This window comes from Cavia porcellus, unplaced genomic scaffold (assembly GCF_034190915.1).
Source record: "Cavia porcellus strain 051 isolate PalLab524CR breed Dunkin Hartley unplaced genomic scaffold, mCavPor4.1 scaffold_4, whole genome shotgun sequence".
NCBI lineage: Eukaryota > Metazoa > Chordata > Mammalia > Rodentia > Caviidae > Cavia > Cavia porcellus.
In genome coordinates this window covers 60,118,494-60,126,284 of record NW_026947487.1, presented here as the reverse complement: position 1 = coordinate 60,126,284, position 7,791 = coordinate 60,118,494, and the positions used below count along the sequence as shown (strand labels likewise).

At 40.9% G+C, this 7,791-nt stretch overlaps 1 long non-coding RNA gene across 1 annotated transcript in view; it reads left to right on the top strand.

The window, feature by feature from the left end:
• Window positions 1-2,619: 2,619 nt before the first annotated feature.
• Window positions 2,620-7,791, top strand: part of LOC111753836 (uncharacterized) — a 46,668-nt gene continuing 41,496 nt past the window's right edge. Inside the window, exons 1-2 of the long non-coding RNA XR_002788618.2 lie at window positions 2,620-2,858; window positions 3,281-3,317. This is a non-coding gene — a long non-coding RNA (uncharacterized LOC111753836). The remainder of the gene's footprint in view (window positions 2,859-3,280; window positions 3,318-7,791) is intronic.

The following is a 7,791-nucleotide window of genomic DNA, read 5'->3' as shown; positions in this document are numbered from 1 at the left end:
AGAGGTTGGCCAGGATGAAGCTGGCTCCATTAGTGATTATTCAAACATCTTCTTAAATTGCCTTTGATTTTTCTTCTGATTTTGGACCAGAAACAAAAGCCAAGTTGCTATTGGCAGTGACGTTAAACCACAAGAATCCCATATACAGACCCTTCCCTACCAAGCATTAGTGAAGTTTCTCTGAGTCCTCTTTTCAACTAGCTCTTGACCTTGGGTCTCATTCTGACTTTGGCTGGCTCAGCCCAGTTTTGGTAAGAACCCCACTAAGCCATCTTCCTACCATTTTACTTTATCACATTGCAAGTTGATCAAGGACCTCTTGTCATCTTCTATGAATAAATCCTTGATCTGCCTTTAGTAAGATTCTTGATACATCAGTACAGCAAGAATCCTTTACTCTTGATGTTTTCTCTCCTCTTATTAATTTCCCACCTACTGACCTTTATCCTGCCCCTTGGCTGTAACCCCCACTTGTAGTCACTGTAGTTGGACTTGAGCCTGACGTCACCCTGCTATTTCAGTAATTCTATGGCTATCATCTTGAATAGTCTCCTTTATTGCATTAATGCATTAAACGTAAGAACCTTTTCTTTAACAGTACCCTTAAGATGAACACCAAAGAAGGAAGAGTAGAGAGACAGAAGGGATGATATTCCTAGAGCTAAGGTTGAGTTGATGGACCAAGTCCATGTGAATCTGGTCTCAAATACTAACTCTTCAGTCATAAAGTCAGGAAAGCTCTTCAGTGATCAAGTAAATGTGAATTACATATTGTGATATTTGCCACCAGAGACTCCTGAAAATGAAAATGATTAATTAGGAATGATGTATATGGAGGATTCATAGTAACAGATCCATCCAGAATGCAAAGAAAGCTTAAAAAAAAAAAAAAAAAAAAACAGGAGATACCAAGTAACTATCTCACTAAGGAAGCTATTAATGCTTATAAAATGCAAGTGACAGGGCAGACTCTGCTAAGCAATCCTAGCATGAGGTAGCTGTGGATAATGGAGTATCATAGCAATTGCTAACAAATAGTTAGGAAATTGCTAACAAATCAGCTCCAATAAGCAATTGCATCAGATTCTGTTCTGTATACATTCCATGCATTATTTTACTTATTCAAAAAACTAAGGTGCGTAATATATATATACCAGCTCCCTATGATGAATGTAATCATTATGTACTACAAATACACACTAGTAAAAATTGAAATTAAAAAAAATGGGGCTGGGGATTTAGCTCAGCAGCATAAGCGCCTGCCTTGCAAGTGTGCGGTCGTGAGTTCGATCCCTGGTACCGATAAAAATGAAAAAAACAAAACAAAAAAAACCCCCAAACAAACAACAAAACCAAACCTACGTGCCACATATTATTATCCGATTTTAGAGAGGAGAAAACTAAAGAATAGAGTAGTTAAGTAACCTGTATAGCGTCACATGGCTAGTCACTAGTAGAGCTGAGATTTGAATGTGAGAAACACGAGGCTAGAATGTGTGGTTTTAGTCACCACTCTGTTCTAGAAGAAGCTCCAAAAGGCTTAGAGAAGAAAAGACAGTGTTTTATCTGAAAAGCAGACGTTTTTAATGCCTCATTAAGCTTACCTCCTCCAGGAAATGTTTCACCAGCCCGCTAGAGCCTGTGGTTCCTTTTGTTTGTGATGTTTTGCCATTCACAAATTTGGACAGGATTCATTCTATGTATGTCTTTCCTGCCCTGCAGGACTTGAATATTACTGAAGGTGAATGCTGTGTCCTTTACTTTCCTCACAACTCTGAGCACAATGCCATGGGATGTCAGGTAGCTCATCAATGGTTGACAAAAGTTGACAGTCAGCTCTGGTGTGGTCTTCAGGTCTGTCTGCTCAGTCAGAGAGGCCACTGTTAGCCAGACCATTCCAACTAAAATGGGCCTGGGGCAGCAGCCAGGAGACCAGAAAGACAGCAGCTGTAACACTCAAATTCTGCTATGGTTGAATGAAACAGTACAATCACTTTGGAAGAGAGTTTAACAGTTTCTTTAAAAGTTTAAAAACTTATAGCCATCACCTGATTCAGCAATTCCCCTTCTAAGGTGTTCGCCTGTGAGAATCAACTCCATATGTTCATACAACTCCTTGTTCATGAATTTTTCATCACAGCTCTATTTACACTGGGGTACAAAAAAAAAAAAAAAAAAAAAAAACAAAACTGGAGACAAGCCAAGTTTAACCAACAGGTGAATGGGTAAATCAATTGTAAATTCATACAATGGAATGCAACAACAGTAAAAATAAAACTATTGATACACACGGGAGCATGGAGACTCTTAAAATACCTGGGCTTCACTTACACTGAGTGAGGGAAGCCAGACCCCCGCCCCTCCAAAATGCATAATGTGTGACTGACTCATTTATATAAAATTCTAGGAAATGCAAACTTATCTATGGTGACAGAATGCAAAATGTGTCTGTCTGGGATCCAAGGAATGAGAGAGAACGAAGTTGATCATTAAAAATGTTGAAATTTTAGTGATGATTATCTTGACTCATTGTTTCATAGATGTGTACATATGTTACAACTTAACCAAATTTGTACTTTGAATACTTGTAATCTCAACATAGCTGGAGGGGGAGAGATAATTCTGGCAGTAGCTTAAGGCCTGCATTGGCAAAGCTCAAAAGGGGTTACCTTGGAGAAGAATGCAGTAGGTGAGAGATAATGACAGTTTAGAGCAGGATGAGAGAAGTGGATGGATTTGAGAGGCATTCACAAGGCAAAATCTGGAGAAGGAATCAAGGACAGCTGCAAGGCTTTTGGCTGGTATAGCTGGGTGCGCCTTTTAAAGAGATGGGAGACAAGCAGGTTGAGAGTGAGGAGGTAAGGAGTTTATTTTTTGTTTGTTTGTTTTTGTATTTTGAGACAGGGTCATATTAAATTGCACAGACTGGCTGCAAATTTGCAGTCCTCTTGCTTCAACCTCCCAAGCACCGAGAAGATAGAAATGCATCACTTTGTCTGTCCTAGAGTTTAGTTTTGAATGGGCTGAATCTAGGAGCTTATGAAGCATGCAAAAATAAGTGATTTGACACAAGGCAAAAAAATTAAATTATGAAAGACCAGAGACCACATTATCTGTGTTATACCTATATATGAGATAATAATGAAATAATGTGCCTATATTGAGTTCTTTGAAATTTTCAAAAAAACAATGGATAAGAAACTGTGTGATATTCTGATGCTTTCTTCTGTTTTAAGCCATGAATCTGGTTTTAACTGTTGCCTGCTCTGTTCTAACATAGAATACTTACAGGCGTCTCCTACAAGTCTGCTTAAGAGGTGAGTGTCTGGTGACTTGTGCGAGTCTGCTTGAGACTGACAGGTAAACATGTAAGTAACATAATGTGCTACAGGGTCGCTGAAGGGCTTATATCTAAATGACCTCAGTACAAGCAACAAAGTGGTCATTTCCTCCTGGTGGCCCGAGATGCTAAGAGTAGGGCTGCCTATGGGGGCTCTTTTCTCCCTCATGCAATGGAAAGCTATTTGTTGTGACTGGCACTGGATACTGGAGACAAGGCAGCCAACAGTAGCAGACAGAGCCCCTGCCTCCAGGGGACTTCTGTCCCAGAAGGACAGGCAGAAACCTCTGAGCAAAAGGAGAAGCAGAAACCTACGAACAAAGGAATATATGTTAACAGAAATTCAGAGTATGACAAGTATGAGAGAGAAGATAAAATACGGTGATGAATGAGGAGAAATATTTAAAGAAACAGGAGAGGCCTTTACAGTAGCAAAAAAATACACAAGTGTTCATTTTAATAGTGCCATATTTAAGCTAATAAATCCAAAATTTCATCACTTCATTTGTGATCAATGCAAAAAACAGTGGGACATTTGACCTTATTTTGTGTTTCAGTCTTTGAACCCAGATGTGTGTTTCACCTGTAGGACTCTGCCATGTTGCAGGGAGCTATTGGCCACCGAGCCCAATGGCAAAGTTCTGGGATACGCTGGCAGCCTCCTCCTTTCTTTGTTACCTGGGTGTCTTGAACCTGTTCTTACATCCCACAAAAGGGGCTTTTTAATTTTAATGTGATCTGCCAATGGAGAAATTACCAGCAATGTGTGCTCATTGATTCCTGTAAGGGAGGTCCCGGTGTTGACTTGCTGGGGGTGTTGGGAAGGCTGAGTCACCACACTGATGACACAAGCCTCATGAAGGGGTCACTGGGGAGGGCGGAACTGGCTGTATCTGGGGAGCAGTTGCAGGATGTGCTGGTGTGGCTTTCTCTGTGAAGATCCCTCCTGGCTGAGACTAAAAGAAAGGAGGGGCTCATTTTGTCCCCCAGTGGTTCTCACCCTGGCAAAGAAGAAAATGAAAACGAATACTTTGAAATGCTAACTACTTCATCCCTGCCAATGTTGGTTGCTTCTAGGGAGCCCCATACTTACTTTACAAAGTGTGTGGTCTGCAGGAGAGCTGAGGGGGGCTTGCTGGTGCCCAGAGCCCTCCAGTGGGTCCTCTGACCTCACTGCAAGGTCAGACTGCTTGTTGACCCTTCTAGATTTCCCTGATCAAGATTCTTGCATTTAGAAAATGTTGCCAGCAAACAGGTGAAAGGGATTGAAGCATTGTTTTAAGGGCAAAAAGAGCAGGTTCAGAATACAACTTCTGTCCTTCTTGCCTGTGGCACTGACCCATCGTTTTCTCACATGGCTAAAGTTTGTTCCCCAGATGTGTAGCAGCAAGCGATACCACTCACACAGCCAGCATGGCGCCAAGAATGTCTGGTGGGCAGCAGTCAGCACATTTCAGCCACTCGTAGCCGTGTTGTTCTGGTGAAGAGGTGTCTTGCTCATACACACTGCCATAGCAAAGCAGCGTAGGCTGAAGGTTGAGAAACAGCAGTTCATTTTCCTGTAATCCTGGATGTGGGAAGAACTGAGATCAGGTTGTCAGCATGATGGGATTCTGGTGAGGACGTTTTTCCAGGCCGCAGACTGGTGACTTGCCTTTTTCTGGTGCCTTTTTTTCTTTCAAGAGAGCAAGCTAGCTTGCCCATTCCTCATCCTTTTCCTCTTATTCTCTCCTTTCTTTTTTTCCTTCCCTTTCCTCCTCTTTTTCCTCTCCTTGCTCTTCCTTCTCCTCCTCCTCCTCCTGTTCTGGAGATTGAATCCAGGATACTCACATTAACCTATCTTCCCAAACACTTTTCATTTATTATTTTGAGACAGAGTTTTGCCAAGTTGTTTGGTTTGGGCTCCAATTTGGAATACTCCCACCCTGGCCTCTCAAAATATAAGGATCACAGACAAGGGCGACCTCAGCTGAGACTGACCTTTTCTTTTATGGCACTAACGCCATTCATGAGGACTCCATCTTCATGACCTAACCACCTCCAAAAGTCTCCACTTGTTAATGCCATCACAGAGATTAGGCTTCTATATATGAAACTAGAGGAAAACAAGTGTTTGTTCACTACAAGGGCTTGGCCATTGTGTGATTATCTCTGTCATATTATAATTTCTGGAGGTTTTTGTGTGTGTGTGTGTGTGTGGGGTTTGTTTGTCATAATTCAAACTCACCGTAACTCTAGAAAAAAACTTTCTGATGAATTCTCTTCCCATCTTACTACACAAAAATGCGCTAGACTGCTAGAACCATCATAACAAAGTATCACAGGCTGGGTGGCTTACACAAGAAAAACTTAGCTCTGCGTAGTTCTGGGTACTGGAAGTCCAAGACCTAAGCTTCTGCAGAATTGATTTTTCCTGATACCTATCTGTGACACAATACCTGACACCCATAATTTGAAGGACAGTTTATTTTGGCTCACAGTTTGTGAAATTTTGGTCTGTAGTTGGTGAGTTCAAATGCAGAAGCAGCAGGATGGAAGCCCCGCTGTCCTAGAAAGCTGCTCACAGCAGAGCAGGCAGGAAGCAGAGAAAAAATTGACTAGCTGGGGAGGGAGAATGGGAACTTCCAGGGCAGACTTCCTGTTCTGTTGGATTAGGGTTCTACTTCTATGACCTTATGGAATTTTCATAGGTCCTCAAAGGCCTTTTCTCCAAGTGCAGTCATTTAGGTTTAGGGCTTCAGTATAATAAATTTGTGGGTAGACACATTTCACTTCAAACAAATGTCAATTCCAAATTGCCATAAAAATTCAAAGGTATGTGAACAATATTAACAGAGAATTTTAAAAACTCATTGCATGGTTTGATACTTTGGGGATAGACATGTAAGAATCCTCACCAAATTTACCTCTATAACAGTGTTTTCCAAACTTCAGTCATTTCTATACCAACATTAGGTTTTATCAGTCATAGTTCTTCATATTATAACTTCCAGTATCTTTCTTTAAATTGACTCCATATTTTACTTAAATAAATTTACTTTATATGAAAACTTAAATTACTACCATGAAATGAAAACTGCTTTGCTATTTATAGTGATCATAAATGAAACCATGAATAAATAAAAGGACTGTTACTGAATTTTTCCTACTGAGTTCCTCAACACAAACATTGTACTTACTACACACCAAATACTACCTAGGCATTCATAAATGTAATTTTGTATATTCTTCCTGACTTATGAGTAAGCTAATCTTATTTTTGTTATTTTACCGAGAAACAAACTAAGAAACCAAGAAATTAAATAAGTATCTAGAGTCATAAGGCCAGGGAGCTAACCAGTTTTTTGAGTCCAGAAAAATTTAATGACTAAAGAGCTTTTTCTGAAAATCTAATTTTTATTTTAATAGTGAAAATTTCTGTACACTAATATTCTACATTGTTAAGATGAAAAATTCAATCTTGTCAAATAAATTAGAAATGACTTCTGATTTCAAAAACAAGTCTCAGAGTTTCACTAACAGATGAGTTTCACTAACAGATAAGTAACCACACATCAAGAAAATGTTTTGGGCCAGGTCCTGCTGATCAGGAAGCCTCCTTTGGGAAGAAGTCATAATGGCGCTGAGAGACACAGGCTTGAGGTGCTTTCCTAGGCCCTGGGGTTCTTCTGATTGGGCTTCCTGAGAACCCTGTACCCACCAGGCAGCAGGAAGCAGAGTGGCAGGTGTGGCAAGCTAGAACTGAGGGTGGGGGAGGCTCACAACCCTGGCACTGCAAGCTGCAGAACTCTGACTATGTCCCTGGGTAGCAGAAAGGAGCTGGGGCGGAAGGACCCCACTGAGGAGCCTCACCTTCAAAGCTCACTGAGTCCATTTGCAGAATCAGACTGGGGGCTTCTGGAGCTCCACAAGGCTTCTCATAGCAGAACTTCCCTTCCAGAGATCAAAGTTAGCACCAAGTGGCTAACACTGCCATGACTTGCAGACACAGACACACACACACACACACACACACACACACACACACACACACATTTGAATTTTACATTATACACTATTTACCTTTACAAAAATGCTTGAAATTTTAATGTATATATGCAAAATTATATGCATAATTATTTCATTTTGCCATTGTTTTTATTTTTCAGCAACGTGCTTGAGATAATATACATGTGTATAATGAAAGTAGTTAGTCTTCCCTGTATCCCTAGCTATATGTCCCAGGACTCAGGCAGATGTGAGCTTTTCTTCCCTTCTTGCTTTTTTTCTTTCCGTATTGGGAATTGACTCTAGAACCTTACTACAGGGCTACATCCCCAGTCAGTTATTTATTTGGGCAGCATCTTATCAAGTCATAGAGCCTCCTGCCTCAGCTCTGCTATGAGCAAGGCCACCCTGATTGTAAAGGGAAGCACAGGCAAGCTCACCCCAGGCTCAGTGGAACTTATTCT